At 49.4% G+C, this 20931-nt stretch overlaps 1 protein-coding gene and 1 long non-coding RNA gene across 6 annotated transcripts in view; one reads left to right on the forward strand and one right to left on the reverse strand.

The window, feature by feature from the left end:
* The window catches only part of Smpd3 (sphingomyelin phosphodiesterase 3), an 84487-nt gene that overhangs the window by 15635 nt on the left and 47921 nt on the right, over window positions 1-20931 (reverse strand). For 2 of the 4 annotated variants that reach the window (XM_005318353.5, XM_078032576.1), the window contains exon 2: window positions 13093-13159. The gene's annotated coding sequence lies outside the window, so the exon portion shown is untranslated. Of the gene's footprint in view, window positions 1-13092; window positions 13160-13273; window positions 13555-15525; window positions 15621-20931 lie in introns of those variants that run through there. The other 2 variants (XM_078032574.1, XM_078032575.1) reach the window with 2 other exon arrangements.
* LOC144370892 (uncharacterized) lies at window positions 15136-19933 on the forward strand. Of its 2 annotated transcripts, none has more exons than XR_013430963.1 (2): window positions 15136-15565; window positions 16929-19933. It is a non-coding gene; the product is annotated as an uncharacterized LOC144370892 (long non-coding RNA). The 2 variants fall into 2 exon arrangements; XR_013430962.1 differs by lacking the exon at window positions 15136-15565 and adding an exon at window positions 15736-16446.

A 20931-nucleotide genomic window follows, 5' to 3' on the forward strand; every position in this document is an offset into this window, starting at 1 on the left:
ATCAACTGCCAGAATGACAGTTACCCAGTTACAGGGACCCTGCTGTCCCTGGGACTTCTGGAGAAGCTCCCTAGGATGTGTGGGTCTGGCCCAAGCTTTAGTTGTTCTCTGGCTGATTCTTCAAGATGCAACCCCAGAAAAGGCCTCAGCCACCTGAATATGTCCACCCTGGGTCCAGGTCCCAGACCGTACAGGAGCCACGGTGGGTCTCAGAGCAGGCCCAAGACTCCACCCAGGAGAGGTGACAGGTATGTTTGTGGTGCAGAGTCTGCATCAATAAAGACAGGAGTCTGCATGATTAAGAAGCCTCTGTGGGCCCAGGGTGTTCCTTCTGAGGGGAACTTGTGTGAGCGTGATCCAGATCAGCCAGGTGATAGTGCCCACTGTCCCCACCCAGCTTCTGCCCCAGTACTCTGGTGGGTCTGAGTCCACAGTTCACCCTCTCCTCCTCCTGAATCCTTGGTCACCAATGTCAGGGACCTGAATATCATCTGGACTCCACTCTATCTCAGTTCCCATGTCCCATCTGTCCCTTCTGGAATCCCTGCATGGATCCAGGACTGTGTCACACTTCTCTGGCTTCATCAGCCTATAACCCCCACACAACGGCTGGAGGGACATCTCCCCAGCCATCTCCAGGCCTGCCCATCTCTATGACCCTGGTGCCCCTCTGGTCAAGCTTGCATCTCCCTCCCTCTGCCCTTTTCCTCAATTACCCTCTCAGCTTAGAAATCACCTTCCCTAAGTCATCTTGCCCAGGTGACTTAGGTACCGCCGCTGGGGGCTCCTATTCCCTTCAAGAGTGGTTCAGTCTCTGCAGTTCTGTGTCACAAATGCTTTGGGACATGTCCACCTCCCCAGCAGACCAGAAGTTTCTGGAAAGAAGGGGCTGACAAGGGCCCAAGAGCCCCAGGCTGGCACAGGCAGGTGCTCCAGAGATGAGGTGAGTGAGTGGGGGTTGATTCTCAATGCTTCTGGCCAGAGGGGAGGCAGTCATTTTCCTGACAGCCCCATGGTATGAGGGGGTTGTCTGTGTGGCATGTCAGTGGCCCAAGCATACCCACAAGGCCACCAACCCCAGGGCTGATGGTGCAGTGCAGATATCTAAAGATGAACCTAAGCTGGTGGCTCTGTCTGGTTCTGAAGAACACATTTCACAAGAGTTTTGCATTCTTCAGGGAAAATCAGTGTGAAGGGAATGCTGGAAGTTCACAGTGCGGGTGAGTCCAGGCAGACCACAGTGCAGAGCCAGCTCTGCACAGGGCCTCAGTAAAATCTGGGACCTGAGCTTGGGGTTCAGTGCTCAGAAGGGCTGGTGGGTGTCCAGAATCTTCCCACACCTGCCATCTGGCTTGGGAAACTCCAGTACGACTCATTCATTCTTTAATGTCCTAGTAATTTATGGCTGTGAGAGGGGTAGGCTCAGGCAATCAGCAGCCCTGGCCAGAGTGGGAACCGTGGAAGAAGACATGGAGCGGCTGATCTGGACCTCTGTCTCTGCTGCATCCATGGAGCCAGAAGCAGAACCTGTGGGTTCTGTTCCTATGGGAGCAACAGCGGGTGGGATGGGACCTCCTAAGGCTCTTCAGATACCAGTGATCCCTGCATCTGCCACCAAGATCCTAGGGGAGGGCCCAGGCCATACTCTTGGAGCCACCTAGGCATCACACCAAAGTCTAGGGGTACACCCACTCCCTAGTCACCTTCTGTTTTTCCTTTTCCTTTCTTTCTTTCTTTCTTTCTTTCTTTCTTTCTTTCTTTCTTTCTTTCTTTCTTTCTTTCTTTCTTTCTTTCTTTCTTTCTTTCTTTCTTTCTTTCTTTCCTTTCTTTCTTTCTTTCTTTCTTTCTTTCTTTCTTTCTTTCTTTCTTTCTTTCTTTCTTTCTTTCTTTCTTTCTTTCTTTCTTTCTTTCTTTCTTTCTTTCTTCTTTTGTACCAGAGATTGAACCCAGGGGCTCTTAACCCCTGAGCCACATCCCCAGCCCTTTTTATTTTGAGACAAGCTTTCATTAACTTGCTCCAGGCCTCCCTAAGTTGCTGAGGCTGGCTTTGAACTTGCAATCCTCCTGCATCAGCCTCCTGAGCCATTGAGACTATAGGCATGCACCGCCATGCCCAGCTTTCTCTCCTTATTTCTGGCTTGAAGTCACCAGTCTACACCATCCTCACCTGAGCTCCTGGCTCACCTGGGCACTATCCTCCTGTCCCAGTGTGCCGAATCATATTCTCTCTCTCCCTTTGGTGGCCCCATTGTCTTGAGGAATAAAGTCCAATCTTCCAATCTCTGTCTGAGGCCCCCTGTGCCCCTGCACCCACCTGACCCTCCCTGCTGCCATCCCAGGTCCTTCACAGCCACCCTGAGTCCACCACACAGGCCCCCTCACTGGCCTCCCTCCTCCTTCCTGCCCACTTCTGCACACCAACAGGAGTGACCAGGGCTGTGCTCCTGCCTGAAACTCCCTGTCCCTCTCCTGTCCTCCTCTGTACTCTTTGGGCTCAGCTGATGTGCCTCCTCCTCAGGGGGGTCTTCCTTGACCCCATCCAAGGATGCCTGTAACCCCCAACCACTCCCCACACTGCTGCCATTCTGCCAGGAGCCAGAACTATTTACTACATGGGATTTTTTTCTGTGCTGTGAGCTCCATCAGGACCCATGTCTGTGGCTGGGCCCTGGCAGTAGCCTCCATGTTCAGGGAGGGAAAGAACAGTTGCAGAAATGACTGATGGAGGGATGAGTGCACCCTGCTCAAGGGGCAGGTGTGGTAGGTAGGGCTGCCCTCCTGGGGGCTCAGTCACCCTGCACCAGGGTCAGGCTTCACCCATAAGCAGCAGCATGGGCCGCGGGGCAGGCTGAGCCCTGGCTCTGATGACACTTTTGTAGAAAGGATCCGGGAGGAAGGAGTCTGCCCTCAAAGCAGCACAGGCCTGTGTCCCACATGGCGGCCAGAGCTCTGTTATGGTCAGAGGTGGATGCAGCTTCACTTCATCAAAGGGTTCCTGAGGGGAATTTCTCAAACCTTCCATCTTGTCATGTGGCTTGTCCCCAGTACTGGCTGATGGGGCTGGGGTCTGCTATTTGCTGGGACAAGGCTACTGGGGGTGAGGGGAGAGACTCCCTCTCAGCTGCTCTGTGTCCCTCTCATTCCTGCTGTGACCCCAGACACCCTTCTGGGCAAGTTCCCCCAGCCCTGCCCGCATAGGCAGGGGGTGGCCAGACCTGATCTTCCTGCCTCTCCTGGATTGGTCATGGGCATGTTTATGGTCCCCATTTAGGTGTGGGTGGGCCGGGGGGGCCCATCCTTTAAGAGGATGGCCACCTTGAATCTCCTGACCCTCCCTGCTGCCATTCACAGCTACCCAGAGGGCACCACAAAGGCCCCCTAACTGGCCTCCCTCCTGTGGTGCCCTGGACAGGAGGAGCCCACCTAGATGCTGCCTACCGGCCCTGCCCTGTGCAGGGCCCTGAATCTACACCCAGAAGCTGCTACTGCAGGAGAGGCAGAGGGGACTGCCACGGATGAGCTGGCTTCTAAAGCTCTGTGGTTAATTATTTCGTCTTGGGGAAATGAAAGGAGGGTAAACAAACAACACACATTAATTAGTCTGATCTATACTTTCCTCACGAAAGAGGCATGCTACAGTTAAACACGAGAGGCGCAACTTCTTAGAGAAAACTCGAGTCCTCAGAGGAGTGGCCATGGCAGGATGCGGCTTCCCCTGGCTGGTGCGGGACACAGGCAGGTCCTAACTGCATCCACGTGTCTCCTTTCTCTTGCCTGCTGCTTTGCAGCGCTGGGCTGTGGTGGGTGGGCCAGGCCGAGGCTCTGTCTCTGGGTGAGGTGCTCCTTCCTTTCCTCCATGACCCAATTCTCTCTTCCTGGTCCTAGGGCTGGCAGTTTCACCCAGAGAAGTCACCATGGGCTCTAATGGTGCTGGAGACCCCTCGAAGTCCACATGTGCTGAGCTTCTGCAGTTCAACCTCTCAGACCCGATTGCTCTTTTAGGGTTCCTTTTGACAAATCCAACAGTCATCCCTGGATTCGTCCCCATTGCAAATCCTGGTGTGTGGCTTCTAGGGTTACCAGAAACCACACACCCTGCTCCACCACCATGGTCTCCAGAGCCAAGCTGGAGTCCTGAATACCTTCACATCCAAAGGGATGCTGGCAGGCTCCATGGTTACTCTTGGGCCTGGGAGCAGGGTGTGGGCAGGACTCATGGACGTTGACTTCTCTGTTCTAGAAATGGAGACTAATTCACTCCTCTCCCTGGGCTTTGCTGTTCAGTGCTCAGGAGTGGCTGACCTGAATGAAATCCTAGCACTGGTCATGACATGGGGCTGCAGCACCTACCTCTCAGGGCCACCATGAGGACTAGAAGTCAATTGGTGCTGTGGTCAGCCCTGCTTCCTTCCCTTACCCCTCTCCTCCTGAGGATAGTCCTCATGTGCTCAGTTTTCTCCCTCTGCACTGTTCTGGGAACTAGCTTGAACCCAACCATGGGACTTTTATTTTTTTGGTGTTGGAGATTGAACCAGGAGCACTTAAATACTGAGCTACATCCCCGCCTTTTTTATTTTTTATTTTGAGACAGGGTCTCACTAAAGTTGCCTAGGGCCTTGCTAAATTGCTGAGGCTGGCTTTGAACTTGTGATCCTCCTATCTCAGCCTTTCAAATCTCTGGGATCACAGGAGTGTTCCACCATGCCCAGTCCACTCATGGGACCTTTAGGACACTGACCCCAAATGCCTTCAGGCCTCAGAGATGCCATCTACATTATTTGGGCCAAAGCCAAAGGCTTCACTAATTTGCCTTCTCTCTGCAAGGAGGACTGGACTAGGCTGTGGAGCCAGGACAGGCTCCATGATTCACAGGTTGATCCAGGTATGATGGGAACTTTCCTAGGGATATTGGAGCCCAGACAATCCTAAGTCCATCTGGGAGAGGAAGAAGGGTCAAATCCAGGAGGTCACAGCCTGTTATTTATTTTTTTTCATTATTTCTGGGTTGGCATAGGGCACTGAGAGCAAGCAACTCCAAGATGTGGCTGCTCCTGTCAGTTAGTCTGTCAACACTGACACATCTGATTGTTAACCTATGACCTGGGGAGGGGCAGGCTGGCTCTTCAGAGGCCTGACCTAAGCCAAGACCCCTCACCCTAGACACCAGTGTGAGGACAAAGAGCCAGCTGCCTGAGCAGGCCATGGTGAGCAAGACTCCTGCTATTGGATATCAGATTACTCAGGACCCAGGACTGCCATCTCGCTCCTCAGATCCCTGAGAGGCAGACCTGGGAGGCATTCTGGTGACACAGGCCCTGTCTGCATAGCAGCTCTAAGGTTCCTGGGTAGAAGTTGAATTTAAACTTGAATTTCTTTTGCAATGGGAAAGTGAGCAAGCCAGACCAGTTCTACTGGTCAAGGCAAGCCCTGGGGTCCCTCTGTGGAGGCTCATGCCACCTTTGAGGTATTCCTGAGTTCAGGAAACTTCTGGAAAGTTGATTTGAGGGCTAGGCTAGGACTTGTCCCTCCTTCACCTCCCTTTCCTTTGGCCCCCTGCCTGCTGGACCTCTCTTCCCAGCAGCAGGGCCATGAGTCCTCGAGCAAAGGGATCTCCTCTGAGTCCTCTTTGTGTCCATAGGCTCATGTCTAAAGAGGGGCTGAGCCAAGCCCCAGGTTTTTGCAGGAAAGGCCCAGTGGCTGCTCCAATCCAATTACCCGAATGTGCCTGCATCCGCCAGCAGCACTGAGATGGAGCCAGCCCATTCTGCCTAGATGCCTGCCGTGGAGGAGTTGGCATGGCAACGTGAGCTCTGAGCTGCTGAAACTTGGAGTCAGCTTGTCACTCTGAGGACAGAAAGACTGAAGAGAGATGGATGCCTTTCCAAATGGGGAGGGGGGTGGACAAATCCAGACTAATCACTGAAAGCCAAACCCCAGATAGAATAGTCTGGTGTCCAGCATAAATACATGGGCTGTAGCAGTGACTCCCACAGACTCAGGTGCACCAGGTAAATGCCTATTCATTTTTCTAGATCAAAAGCCCCCACCGCTCGGCTTATGCTTCCCTGCTTTTCTCTACTTCTCTGACTGTGGCAGATGCACTGCTCTGCCACACTTTGGTGAGGGTTGGGGGTTAGTGAGCCAGGCCCGGCCAAACAGCACCACAGCCCTCTGACCCCAAGCTGGACAGTCACACAGCCAAGCAGGACCCTCTAAGATCTTCCTGGAATTCTAGCCAGACCCTCTGGAAAGAAGCTTGTGTTTTCTCTGAGATGAAAGTACTAAGCTGAGAGCGTGAGGCTCTGGGGCCTTCCTTGAAAGTGAGTCCAATTCAGAGGAAAACAGACCTTAGGGCTAAGAGGAGAGAAGCCAAGTTCTGTTGACATATTTGAGCTCAAATCTCTCTGTGCCTGAAGCCATACAACCTGCAGACATTCTAATTAATGAGTCAGCAAATTTCCCTTTCTTTGCTTTCTTTTTTGTCACTTTGAGTTGGGTTTCTGTCAGTTGCCACCAAAGGGATCTTGTTTCATATGTATTCTAAAATAATCCTTTTCAGCCCCTCCCCTGTGCACCTCCTGTCTCCTCTGGGCTGCCCATGGAGCCACCCTCCTGAGCCCTGAGGCCCTGCAGGACCTGTGTCCCTCATAGCATCAGGTATGCATGGTCAGGTCTTCCTGCTGGATATTGGGCAATATCCTCATGTGTTAAGCATGGATATAACTTCTCAGGCTAGGTGGAGACAAGCTCGTGCAAGGAGGTGGAACAAAGACTTAGACTCTTTGCTTTTGCTTACAAATGTCGTATGGGTAGCTAAAAACAGGATCAAAGACTTGGCATCTCTGCCTCCATTTGCATCCTTCTCTTTTGCTTTGAGTCACCTTGGATTCCAGGAACAAGGTCTGATCATCACTGAAGCCACCCCCTCGTCAACAGCAACTTTCTTATGGGGGACAAGACCCCACCTAACCAATCCTGACATAAAGATGGACAGATAAAACCTGATCAAGATTCCCCTGCTTGGCCACTGGGGAAAACCCCCAGATTTGCAAACCCCAACCTTTGCCCTCATTCCCCTTCCCATAAAACCTCAAAGTCATTGTTAGTCCCTTGAAGACAGGACTAAGGATGTGGATCTTCTTGTCTTCCCAGTGTAGCTACACAGATTAAAGTTCCTTTCATGCTTTTCATCATTTCCTTTTTTGTTTAGTTTCTGGGGCAAGCAGCTGGACCCTATTTGTTGGATCCCCAGAGTCAGGCTTCTGGCCTAGAACTCTGGTAACAGAGGCAGACACTCGGTGCAGGGGAATACCTGTCTTGTCTCTATCATGATTGCTATTACTGCTACCGCGGGGGATTCCCTTGCTGCAAAGGCACTCAGGAGGGCTGGAGGTGTTGCTCAGTGGCTTAGCATTCACAAAGTCCTGGGCTCAACCCTCAGAACACACACACACCAAAAAGAAAAAAAAAACCCAAACCAACCAAACCAAACCACAAAATCTTTGTGATATAGCTAGAGCCTTCAAAGTTTTCTCATATGTCTGTTCAGTCTAATAAAGAAGCACTCTCCTCTCCCAGGTGAAGGCCAAGACAGTGTGGGAGGCGTCAGGGCCTGTCTCCTGGCAGGACCTGATCAGAGCTGTCTGTTGTGGGCTGCCTGTGTGAGCCCAAGTTACAGGCCTCTGCAGAAGCCAGATGTAGGCAAAGGGGCCATAAAATTTTCAAAAAGAAACTTTCCACGGGAGCTATTAATGCATCATGTGGTTTCTGAGAATAGGAACAGGCTGAGAGCAGCTCTGGGATGCTCCTTCCACCAGCCAACCTCTTCATTTCCATGTAAGAACTCAGAGAGCCCAGATGAGGCTGATCATGCATGATGGTAAAGCAAATATCAAGCCGGGTTGGTGGAGCATGAGCAAGGGTACCCAAGCCAATCTGATGTTTAAAACGGCAGGACCCCAGGGCCAGGCCCTCCTGCTGCAGTGGGACAGACATTGCCCTGAACACAGGAGCTCCATCACAGTGTGTATTGAAGATCAGCCTGCCCTACTCTCTTCTACCACCTCAGATCCATCTATTGGTGACCACAAAGGACACCACTAAGGAGAACGTTGGGGGGCAGCTGACATCTAAATCTATGCTCAAGTCAGCCCAAGCCACACCTTCCTTTATTCTCCTGGACCTTTCTGTTGCAGATCTGTCTGCTGGAAATCACAGGGCTCCTGCGAGTCCTGTGTCCTCATAGAGGTTGAGCCGGGACAGTAGAGGAGGCTGGGATGAAGGCTTCCTCCATGATGAAGATGAGGTCTTGGATCTCCACCCTTCTCCACATGGGGCACGGATGGGCAGAGCTGGAGCAGGCTCGATGCAGATAACAGCTGAGCATCTATCTGGGCCTGGGCCTCTGAGCTCAAGTGTCCTATCCTGCCTGGGTGCTGGGGTCCGTGCCTGAGCTGGACATCACCAATGGCCACATGCCAGAGCATCCTAGAATCCACTAGCAAGTCACATCAATGGCCTCAAGGGAGCTCTGTAGGGTCCTCTGTGTGAGAGTGGTTGTCCAGTCAGCTGGCTCCCAGCATGCACCTAGCTGGTCAGTGCCATCTCCACTGCAGGGATGGAGAACAGAGGAGACTCACTTCTTTCAGGCCCTGCAGTTGGGGCTCCTGTCTCAGTGAAGTCCCTGCTTCCCTGACTCAGTTGCTGATGTCAATGGTTCATGAGATGAACAAGGCTCAGAACATACTTTAGAAGGAATGACAACATGCTTTCTATGGGAGGAGAATCTTAAACACAGATCCTTGCAAATGCTAGGATCCATGTTCAGATGCATTTCAAGCACACAGCTTCCTGCTGGAATGGATCAGCTGCCTGGGCAGCGGGGAGGTATTTCAAGGAGAACACAGAGGAGACAACAAACCTTTCCCAAACAGAAGATATTTACAAAAATTCTTCTGAAGGGAATCATTTCACATTCAGCCTGAAGTTTTCTATTCAAAGAACATTTAACAAACTGAATCCTAGAGGAGAATTTGTGCAGAGATTAAAAAGCAAATGAGTGAGAATGAGTAAATAAAACCAGGCACCAATGTGTCACCAACTCTCTCGACAACCCTGAGAAGCTGGGCCTGAAGGCCTGGCTTCCTGGACTGAGGCTGGGTCTCACTCCTCACTGTGGGTTGAAGCCCTAGACTGAGCACTTTTGGAGGCTCCTAACCCCAAGCTGTACTCAGGGCCTCCCTCTGCACATAGCACAATGGGAGCGGTAGGTTCCAACTGAACCCTGTTTCACTGACAGAGGATGCTCTGGTCTGGCTAGAGAAAGGCTGCTGGCTTGGGAGTGCTCTGACTAGCTTGTTCCACTGTCCAGTGCATCCAGAATATAAACTGGGAGGGATTTGAGAGCTGTTGGAGTCTGTTGCCCAGGGAGGTGGGACTTACAGCTTTATCTGATTAAGACTGTGAATTGGTCATTTGTCAAATACCAATGAGGAGATTATGAGGGTTTGGAGCCCCTCAAGTTCCTTTTAAGTACTGCCACTAAACTAGTCTCCCTCAACACCAGGGGTCTTCTGGGGCTCTGGATTCCAACTCATTCCTGTCCCTGGAGGGGGCAACCCTGTCTCCAACTGCTCTTGGCTCTCAAATCTTGCACTTCTGAGAGGGAAGATTCCCACTTGGCTCTGCTTGTGGCAGCTGTGTGCATCCAGACTGCTAGTGCAGACAGTGGCACATCTCCACTCAGGAGCAACTGCTTAAAAAGATAGATAAGCATGCTTTGCCTGGGTAAAGCCTGAGTAGACTTTCCTCTTTGTCCACCTCTCCCTCTAATCTAGGCCAGGGCTTTTGCCTGGATTCTTCTGGCCCCTGTGACAGCTGGATACAGCAAGCACAAAGTAGGATTGTACTTTCTAGACAGCTTGTAGGGACAGAGTACTTAATAGCAGATATGAGACCTTCTGGAGGTCTCTCCCTCTGCCATGTTGACCTGCAGTGTTTTTTGTTTGTTTTTGGTACTGGGGATGGAATCTAGGTGCACTCCACCACTGAGACACATTCCCTGTCCTTTTTGTGTTTTATTTTGAGATAGGCTGGCCTCAAACTTGCAGTTTTCCTCTCTCAGCCTCCCTAGTTGCTGGGATTACAGGCATGCACCACTGCGCCCAGCCTGTATTTAAGATGGGGGCTGCTACATCAGCAGAGGCCTAGGGTGAGAAGACATGGAGTCAGGCCCCTGCTAACTCTCATGTAGTGGAAGCAAGAGGAAGATCTTTGCTTATAACCACAGCATAACTCATCCTGTCCTGACCAATGAAGGGAGGCTTCTGGTTTGCTGTATAATCAGCCCAAGACTTGATGCCAAAAACAAGTCTTTTGACTGACAACCTTCCGTCTTCAGGAATACAACCAGATCTACCCTCCAGACCCCACTTTCTCCATCTTCATTTTGATGACAATAATGATGCTCCTCCTCCCTGAATTCAGGTCAGGCAGGGGGCTCACCTCCTCAGTGTGAGGACAAAAATGTTCATTCCTGTTTTGTGTCTGGGGACCATGAGGCATTAGGGCCATTGGACCTTAATCTTTTAATTTAGTGGAAACTGCTTTTGCTCAAAGAGAGACAGCTACTTAGGTGACATATAGAAGGCAAACCCACAGAAATAGAGAAGCAAACCCATTGGAAAAATTTCCCTAAGTGTGGAGTTGGTCACAGGGGCTGAGCAGGGCCTACAGGAGATGGGCAGGATGTCCTCTGAGGACACTGAGATGAAGCCAACAGCCTGTGCTCTATGTTGGAAAAAAGAGGTGGGGCATGGTCAGACAACACCAGCCCCACTGGCTGATGGGAGCACTCAGGGCTGGTGAGGGGCAGGGCTAGGGCGGCAGATGTTAAAAAGGGAGGCTGGGGTCTCCTAGCAAGTCAGATGTGACTTCAGGGGGTTTACTGCTAGGGCTGAAGAGTTTCTGGCAACAGAAACTCTGCCTTCTTGGTGTGTATATTGAGGGTGCAAGTATCCTCCAGAGGGTATGGTCACAGGAAGGCGATGGGTGTTGGGTAAGGCAAGCAAAGGAGAGGCAGGTCATGTGGAAGGACAGAGAGGGAGCAGAGTGGGCACCAGGCAAGACTCAGGAAGTCCTACCTGCCAGAACCACACCCTCAACGACAAGAGTGACCACCAGATCCCTGCCTGCAGGCGAGGAGGCACAGGGGAGGAATAGCTGTGGAACAGGGGCCTGAGAGGAGGACCAAACTCACTCATTCACAGTAGGTTTGTTTAACTTCAGGATGGCCTATGTGGACAGCTCACAGGGTTTAGGGGCCACAGCAATGATGTCTTCATCAAACGCCAGCTAGCCCTCACCAAGGGCCCGGGGGAAAACTGTAGCCCCTTTGGCCTGCCGCAAACAGACCATTTCTGTCTTGGGCACTAGTTGTTTCTGTGAAGGCCATTGCACAAGTTTGCAGTATGTACATCAGAAAGGTGGCCAGCCTCTGTTACCTACATCTGACACCTTCAGATCTATCAAGCTAGAAATAGGACAGAGACAGGAGGCTCAAGTCCTGTTGACAATCTATCCCTCCAAGCAAAAGGAGCAGGGACTTGCGTGTTTCCCTGTGGCTTGTCTCTGCGGGACCAGGGACCTGACTACATGGCATCCTGGGGGTGGAAGGAGGTGCTCATCCACCTACCCCAACCTCCATTTCTGCCAGAAAGTGAGAGGTCTGTTTTTCTAACTCTGAGGCCAGACAAGGAATAACTACCTCCCACAGGCCCTCAATATTCAGGTAAGAGGAACCCTGCCACCTGACTGACAAGTGGTAGACCTGTGCCCTGTTGACTTCGCAGCCAGAATGGCTTCAGCAAGCCCGCTCATCTGAGGCTACCTGCAGCCACTCGGGACCTCACACTCATTTTCTCCCTCCCTTCCTTTCTTTTTCCCTGCTCAGGTAGGACAGAGTAAGGACTAGTCCTTGGTAAAGACGTGATAGATTGGAAACAAACATTAGAAAGGCAGAAATGATGGATCCACCTCTAGGAGCCATCTGAATAGATATACAACACACACTTCAAAGAATGTGCTCTTCACACTGGGGTGTATTGACACTGCAAAGCCACCCCAGATGGATATGGTTGGCACCACTATACACATAAAAACCTGATTCTCAGAGACATAAATTCCTAAGAGATACAACCAGATCATCTGTCTCCAATTTCCCCTGTTTCTCTACCTTTCCCACCAAGACTAGACATAAATGATATGTAAACACATTCAAAATATATAAATGAGCACCTTCCAGCATCCCTCCCCCATTTCCAGGACAAGTTTTGGGAAAAGGTAACATAGTCTCCTAACCTATCCTCCACTCTTTCTGTGAGATTGAAACCAGAGGTGTTTTGCCACTGAACTAAATCCCCATTTATTTTTAATTTTGAGACAGGGTCTAAATTGAGAGGCTGACCTTGAACTTGCAATCACCCTGCCTCAGCCTTCTGAGTTGCTGGGATTATATGTGTGTACCATCGCCGGTGGGAAGTATCTACTCTTGTTTCTGGAGAATGCCCAGTAGTTTTGAATTTTTTTGGGGGGGGAAGGATTCAAGAGAATTAGTAAACTTTAAAACTTCTGATACATATTGCCAAACTGCTTTCTACCAAGGTTGTGCTATATTACTGATTGTTTAAGAATAGCTATTTCACAATACTCTTCCCAACTCTAGCATCAAAAATTTCTGTTATCTCTTTCTGATAGTTTATCGGGCAATGATGTCTGGTTACAACTTCCAGGATACATAATCCAAATCTCTTCACTCAGTCCTAATCTTAGGAACTGAGGGAATTGGCATTGTCTTTGCAGATGTGGGAGTGCAGACACACCCCCTTCTTGCAGACACCACACTTCACAGGTGGGCAGGCTTGACCCACATGGCTACAGAGCTGTGGATTTCAAAATTTTGACCAAGCTGCACATCTTTTCTTAAACGATTTCACATAGCACCTCTTTATATCAAAACATTAACAAGGAGATCATGAGGGGAGGCCTAGATTGACCTGGCCGGCCCTGGGAGGTTCCAGAAGCCCTCAGTCTTACCTGAGGAGGGGCCACTTGGACGTTGTCGTCTTTCCTTCTGAAGAGAGGACGTCTTGGCAGTCAGGACCTGAAAGGAGATGAACAGTTCAGAGAGGTGACCGGAACAATCTCCGGAACTCAACCAACAGCCACCGAGCAGCCCCGAACAGGTGAGCCAGGTACAAAGACCGTGGAGCTCCACCTGCGCTGGAGGCTCAGCCACACCCTCACTGTCGCCAGGGTGAGGGTGTGGGCCGGCTGTCCCTGCAGACCAAGTGCAGCCGGAGGGGGTTGGGGCGGAGGTTTTTGTGATAGGCGGGGAGTAGGGGGCTGTCAGGATGGAAGGGCCCTCCACGTGGACCAGCAGAGGGCAGGTGGAGGGGGGCGTGGGGAAGAGGCAGACTCTGGGTTTTGATCTGATAGGTGAAGCCGGAACAATCAGAGCGCTCCCCAGGAGCTTTGTGTAATCAATCTCTGCCTCTCAAAGATACCGGGGCGGGCGGAGGGCGGGGGGGGACTGAACCCAGGCCGGGGAAGGACGGTGGCCACCGGGACGGGGGTGGGTTGGGGGAGGAGCTGGCGTCTGGAGCAAGAACCAGATAAGGGGAAGGACAGACAGGCCAGCTGAGGGAAGTTTCAGCAGGGACACTTTGTGAACTCAGCGGGGTCTTCGGAGGTGACGGTTGGAAGGGCACTCGTGTGAGCAGAGGCCTTTGGACACGATGCCACAAGGTCCCCGAATCCCTTCCGCTGACCCAACACCGGGATCCTGGCATTACGCCGCACGGACCTTGCCCTCGACACGTGGGCCCCAGTCCCTGCAGGCCCCGCCCCCGCCCTCAGCTCCGCCTTCGGCTTCAGGTGCTGGTCCCGCCCCCCATCTCCGGCCAGTGCGGTTTTGCGACCCCGCTCCCTAGCCTCAGGGGCTGCCTGGGCCCTGTAGTCCCGCCTTCCAACTCCAGACCCCGCCCCCGACTCGCTGGTCAAATCTTTGGCTCGGGTCCGGCCTCTGGGCTCAGTTTCAAGTTCAGCTCTATTCAGCTCTGTCCTAGCGCTACCGGTGCCTCTCTCCTTGTGCCCTCCACTTCTCAAGCCAGTTCCACTGCTCTGCCCAAAGCCCTCTTACCGCCCACTCATCCCAGAAAGGCTACCGCACTTCTCAGGGCCCTTCCAGATCATACTGGGTCCTTCATGCAAAATTATTTTGTAAGTCACCCAAATGAGGTGTTTTAAAAGAATCCAAAATCTGTATCCCAATCCATTCTGTGTTTCCTAATCAAAGATATTGCAGAAGCAGTGGCAGGAGTGTCTCCTTCACCACATAGTTGGCTCCCTTCTGATTAGGAATCCTCAAAGAAAAGGTTTGCGTTTCAGTGAGACCTGGTTCCAGAATAGTAGCTGAAGGTCCTGGGCAAGTGGCTAAACCTCTGAGTCTCCAGTATCCCCTCCCGTGGAACAGTGGGGACTAATACAGAATCTTGGATGACCATGGCCACCAAGCATCAACTGAAATTGAGATTTGGTGTTCCCAGATCAGAATGGGAAGAAGGCAGCCAGAGTCTATAGTTCCATAGCTACTCAAAGTGACCTGAATTTCCCCAGGGGCCCTAATTTCCATGTGGATATCTGGCTTTTGCTCTCTGAGTTAAATACAAGACAGTCACTCCTCGCCCACCCCATAGCCCAGAGAGTCCAGTCTGCCTAGAGTCACTCGGTGTTTCGCTGTCTTGACTTCCACAGGCGGCCCCATTTCCTGCCCCTGAGATGCCTGGCTCCTCAGCCTCTGTAGACAGATGACCCGCATGCATTTCTGTCCCTCACTCTCTTGCTGGGCTGATCTGACTCTAGATTACAGGGCAGCAAGTCTTTGGAGTGGATATAAAGGAGGCAGTCCCCTCTGAGCCCCCGGGGGCGGTCTGCCTCCACTACCCTCTTTCCAAGTGTGGAGAGGCTCACTCCTCATCTCTCAATAAGAAATTTGTCAGGCAGAATCTTGAGCCTCTGACAATTTTCTAACTGTCCCCAACTAGCTACACAACTCCCACCCTTCTGCCAAATTCTCCTGAAAATTTTCCTGTATTAAATGACAGGAACTGACTACTTAGGGAGGGGTTCCTGAAGGGAAATGGAATCTCCACAACCTTGACGTTATAGGCCCTTTCCTTTCCTGGGGGAGGGGGAAGAAAAGGCAGAAAGAAAGAAAAGAAAGAAAAAGAAAACTATGTCAGATCATTGATATTCTGAGCCAGACCTTGTTTTGAAATTTGCTGTCTCCGTCCTTTCAACAAACTACAGCCTTTCTCCCTCTTTTAAAATAAGATCACATCAAGTCAAGGATTAGAAATGGGAAAAATCCAATCAGAGCTTTCCTCTGCCAGCTACACATCTCAGTATACTCCCAGCCGAAGAGAATCAACTCTGCCACAACCCTGCTCAGCATCATTCAGAACGCACCGGTAGGAAAAGGTGAAACAGAAGGACCTTTCATCCCTTGGTGAGCCCAGCCTGCAGTGCTGCTCTCCTGTGTCCGGAAGCTGGCTATGCCTGGGCTGAGTTGGGGCCTTTGGCTTAAATAGGCAGTGGGAGCAGGGGAGGGCGGGCCCTGGGGAGGGCATGGAAAGTGGGCCATTTACCCAGCACAGCAGAGCAGTGTCTGCGAAGCATGTGCCTGCCTGCCTGTCTATCCACCCAGAGGCCCCAAACCCACAGGCCCCTAGACCACAGGCCAACACCTGGGGTGACTCCTGATGTATGTGCAGCTCCAAATGAGACCACATCCCTGTGTACACAGTGCTTAGGTTCCTGGATGCCTCTACCTTTTCTGGGTAAAAGAACTCGCTATGGAGTTAACGGACTTGCTTTCTCCCCAGAATCCAGAATCAGCAGGGGCCTCAGGTACCTCTCCAAGTCCCAGTTTCTACTTCCTTGAAATGAGGATAACATTGACTTTCATAGGTTCAGAAATAATGTTTGTAAAGGGACCTGGAACCTTTACAAACATTAAAGCTGATTTAATTATTCACCTGGTGATACTGGAGCAAAGTATCTTTGAGATTTAAACAGAGAGGTTTGGTAACCAGGCCTTCAGAGGAGTGTCAGGATGAGACTTCATGCAGAGCTGAGACTTTTCAGCCTCATGCTACAGTTGAAGCTTGGGGTGAGAGTGGGGAGCAGCTTCTGGCCTTGGAGGAGAAATCATCCCTAAGCCCCCAAAACCAAGGCAAAAGAGAGGCCCGGCTGGACAGGTGCGCTCATGCAGCCTGTGCTTTTGGTTGAGACCTATAGTGGGGAGTGTGCAGAGTAACTGCTGGGGATGACCGGTGAGAGGAGCTGCCGCCTTAAACCTCAAAGTTCTCCAAGGAAGGTTGTGGGAAGGTGAGTGCCTCACTTGGTTGGTTTAACTTGATCTTCCAGTGGAGTTGGATAGTACCTGCATCTCAGCCATCCCAGGTTAGAACATCAGCCAGTGGGGAATTAAGACAAAGCAGTGGTTAACTGTTGGTTCATGCTTATAAAATTTCTACCCTTAGAAGTACATGTAAATCCAGGTGTGGTGACACATGCCTGTAATCCGAGTGATTTGGGAGGCTTAGGCAGGAGGATTGCAAGTTCAAGGCCAGCTTCAGCAAGTTGGTGAGACCCTATCTCAAAATAAAATAAAAAAGGAGGGGTGCAGTGCTAGGGATGTGAATCAGTGGATAAGCATCCCTGGAATCATTCTTTGGTAGGGAAAAAAAACGTGCATGTAAATCTAATAAATAATTCGAGTTATATGCAAGAATCTGTCTTTTAACAGGAAAAGTATGCATGTTTAGTTTGATTAACAAAATGTTAACTCCTCATTTCCTCCCCAAAAGGCAGCCAAACAGAGGACCAGGATCTCTAGAATTGGAATCAGAGGGAAATCAACTTTGCCATAAGTACTGATAAAGGAGAAGCCGATGTTATGGTTACAAGTAAACCCTGGTCATCTGCCAATCATTGATGAGCTTGGCACCATTTCAGGTGTTTGGACTACAATGAAATCAAGGATTAGAAATGGGAAAAAGATGCACAAGAAAGAGCATGTACTTCAAAGCCCAATCTGGGTTCAAATCCAGTTCTGAGTAATACTGGGCCTTGCTTTATCCTCTCCGATCCTTCCTTGGGGTTTTGCAACCTTGCAGGGCTCTTGAGAGAACAAAAAGAGATGGTGTTGGTGAAAACCCTTAGTAGATGTTCAGTGATAGTTGTCCATTTTGGAAGGATAATTCTATAGGGAGCATGGGTGAGCAGGAGGAAGGCCAGGATAGTAGCTGAAACAGGGAGACAGCAGGGCCAAATAGTGAAAATAATCCCCAAGCATGGTGGCAGAGATCTGTAATCTCAGCAATTTGGGAGGCTGAGGCAGAAGGATCACAAGTTCAAAAGCCAGCCTCAGCAATTTAGTGAGGCCATAAGCAACTTAGTGAGACCCTGTCTCAAAATAAAAAATAAAATGGGCTGGGGATATGGCTTAGTAGGTAAGTGCCCCTGTATTTAAACCCTGGTACCCCCCCCAAAAAAAAGTAGTGAAAATAAGAAATAAGGGGTCACATATCTCATGGATATCTAAGAAGGTAAAATGGTGTTATGAATTGAATATTTGTGCTCCTCCCCACTAAATTCCTATGTTGAAGCCCTAAACCCCAGCATAGCGCTCTCTCTCTCTCTCTCTCTCTCTCTCTCTCTCTCTCTCTCTGTGTGTGTGTGTGTGTGTGTGTGTGTACATTCCCCCTTTTTTAGTGTGACTGTATTTGGAGATAGGGCTTCTAAGGAAGTAATTAAAAAGGTCATAAGGGTAGGGCCCTGATCTGATAAGATTAGTGTCCCTAAGAAAGAAAATCAGAGAATTCTTATATGTACCCAAGAAAGGCCACATGAGGACTTATTGAGAAAGCCCGTGTCTACCACAAAGACAGCCCTCACCAGGTACAGAATCATCCAGAATCTTGATCTCAAATTTCTAGCCTCCAGGACTGTGAGAAAATAAATTTTAAGTCATTTAAGCTACCAAATCTGTTACTTTGTTATGGCAGCTAGAGCAGACTAATACCAATGGGTGGGACCAAGGAGTAGTTGAATAGTATGAAAGAACACTAGGAATGAATTCAGAGATCTCCCAGTTCCAACAACTATGTGGATGATGGAGGTGCTCTCTGGCCAGGGTTAGGGTGGGTGTTCATTGACATTTGCATGCATATGTCCAGGTGACAGTGGGAGGAACTCAGAGCTGAGGTCTGGGCTGGAGCACAATTTGGGGATTATTAAAATGTAGATGAATTATTAAATGCAGATGATTATTAAAATGTAGATTATTAAAATGTTTTGGGAGTGACAACATTTTGTCAGATCATTTCATTCTTTCTTCTTCAACGGGTCCATTCTAATTCTAATTTCTAGTTATATAAGACAGCTTTTGTCTTTATAGTTTTGTAAAAAGTCAGACATTCTCCTTTGCTTTTAAAAAGTATAATTGTGTACAATTAGCTTCCAATTTGTATATCACTCTGTTTTTCCTGCTTGTACCGACCATGTCTTGTTTAGGAGCACAACTGAGGTGGGACTCCACTTACGCAGTTAGAACTGCACATTTTTTCCCCCCTGAGGCTTATTTTGTGGTCAGTATTTGTGACGTCAGCTCTCTTATTCTTATACAATTTCAGAAGAAATTTTCTCCCTTCACTTCAACCTGTTGGATGATTTACAACTCAAATTTTTAACCAGCACATGTTCATTTCTGAATTTTCTCAAAGTTGAACTTCAAAGGCCTCATGTGTGCTCTTTTTGTTTGTTTGGTATTGGGTATTGAACTCAGAGACACTCGACCACTGAACCACATCCCCAGCCCTATTTTGCATTTTATTTAAAGATAGGGTCTCACTGAGTTGCTTAGTGCCTCACATTTGGTGAGGCTGGCTTTGAACTCTCGATCCTCCAGTCTCAGCCTCCTGAGCCGCTGGGATGACAGGTATGTGCCACCACACCTGACTCTCATGTGTGCTCTTTAGTTCTAGGCTGAGGTGTTTTTCCATCTTTAGAAACTTGTCTTCTATTATTTCTTTTCCCAATATGTCCCTTGTGGTATGCCTCTTCCCATTCACCTCTCTCTCCTATGCTTATTTTAGGGCTGTGACTCCATTTCCCATTTTTCCAAATCAGTTATTTGCTCTCTGATGTCTTTTATTTTTTTTAAAGAGAGAGAGGGAGAGAGAGAGAGAGAGAGAGAGGGAGAGAGAGAGAGAGAGAGAGAGAGAGAGAGAGAGAGAGAGAGAGAGAGAATTTTTTAATATTTATTTTTTAGTTCTCGGTGGAAACAACATCTTTGTTTGTATGTGGTGCTGAGGATCGAACCTGGGCCGCACGCATGTCAGTTGAGCGCGCTACCGCTAGAGCCACATCCCCAGCCCTTCTGATGTCTTATTTTATCTTTAATATCACTGATTCCTGTGTTCTGTTATTTCAGTTATGCCAATTACTCCCTCTAGGTGTTTCCCGATTCTTTTATGATTTGCACCAGGAAATTATACCCACTTTTGGTTTGGATCTATTCCTGTTAGTAATTTTTTTTTTGTCATTTTTCAAGGTAGTTAGTTATTATCCAGTTCGTCCTAATTGTTCCTTAAACTTTTCAGATTATATCATTTAAAAGCCAAATTAAAGATGTTTGTAGAGTGCCTACTGTATGCAGATACTGCTGCTCATTAGTAATTATGGTTACCTGCTTTCAAATTTCTAAGTTTGGTGCAAAATAATTCAGCTTCTTTAGGGCAGTTTCTGATTAATTCATTGACACTATCATGTTCCAAAAAATAATTAAACTATATTCTATGTACAATATGGACCTTTTTTTCATAAGCAGTGAGAGAGTTATTGCTAAGGGAAAATAAAGATAGGAAAAAAAAAAAAAAACAGAGGCAGCCAGGCAGAGCTGGAGATACCAAGAGATCGAAGTGAGGGCCTCTTTATTCTGATGGTGGCCACAGGTGGCCACAGAGGGGATGTCTTATGACTGAGGCTTGTCCTATTGATTTTTGTTGGTGTTGAAATGACTCATTGTTTTACGGTCTGCTTAAATGGCGTACAGGGGCATGACTTGCTCTCCAGCACTCTCAGTGGGAAGTGCTTATTTCTTTTTCCCATGGGGGTGGAATTGATAGGAACAGAGGTGAGACATACAGGTGATGGCGAGGGCTGACTGCACGTAAACAGTGCAACATTCTCCCCCAGCCCGGTCCTCCCAAAGTTCATATTGATTGAGCAACTAATCTGTGTGTTTCCTGAGCTCTGAATCAGAGCTCCTCCCTGTTTCAGGGGCAAGTGTGATGTGGTTGGGAGGAGGGCTTCTTGGGGCTCTCTGTTCCCACAGAACTCCAGAGTGGCCTCATTTCACACTTCTTGGGAGCCAGTTTCTCGAGTGACAGATTGATTGCTGTATGGGTGGTTACCAAAAAAGAATCTATTTTATTAGCTGTTTGTCTTGCAAAGTTAAATCATTAAAAAAAAAAAAAAACTTATCAAAATGTCATTGTCTCGGGGTTTACAACGCGTCCTCCAGCTCTGAGGGAAGATCTCAGTCCCACAGGTAAAGAGCTGTCATGTCAGTCCGGGCTGAGCCCTTGAGTGATGAGCAGGTCAGGCAGGTGAGCTCGGTCCCCTGCTGCCCCAGCCTGGGCTCCCTCAAGGAGGGGAGCTGAGGGGGCAGCTGGGCACCAATGGACATCTCCAAACCTCATCCTGGTGCCCAAACTGTCTTCATCCTTCTTAATACCCTAGAGATTTGTGCGCAAGAAACCATGTCTAGGTAACTTTGTTTTCTCTATTTGAGGAGGAAATAGAAAA

The sequence above is a fragment of the Ictidomys tridecemlineatus genome, chromosome 15 (assembly GCF_052094955.1).
Source record: "Ictidomys tridecemlineatus isolate mIctTri1 chromosome 15, mIctTri1.hap1, whole genome shotgun sequence".
Classification (NCBI taxonomy): domain Eukaryota; kingdom Metazoa; phylum Chordata; class Mammalia; order Rodentia; family Sciuridae; genus Ictidomys; species Ictidomys tridecemlineatus.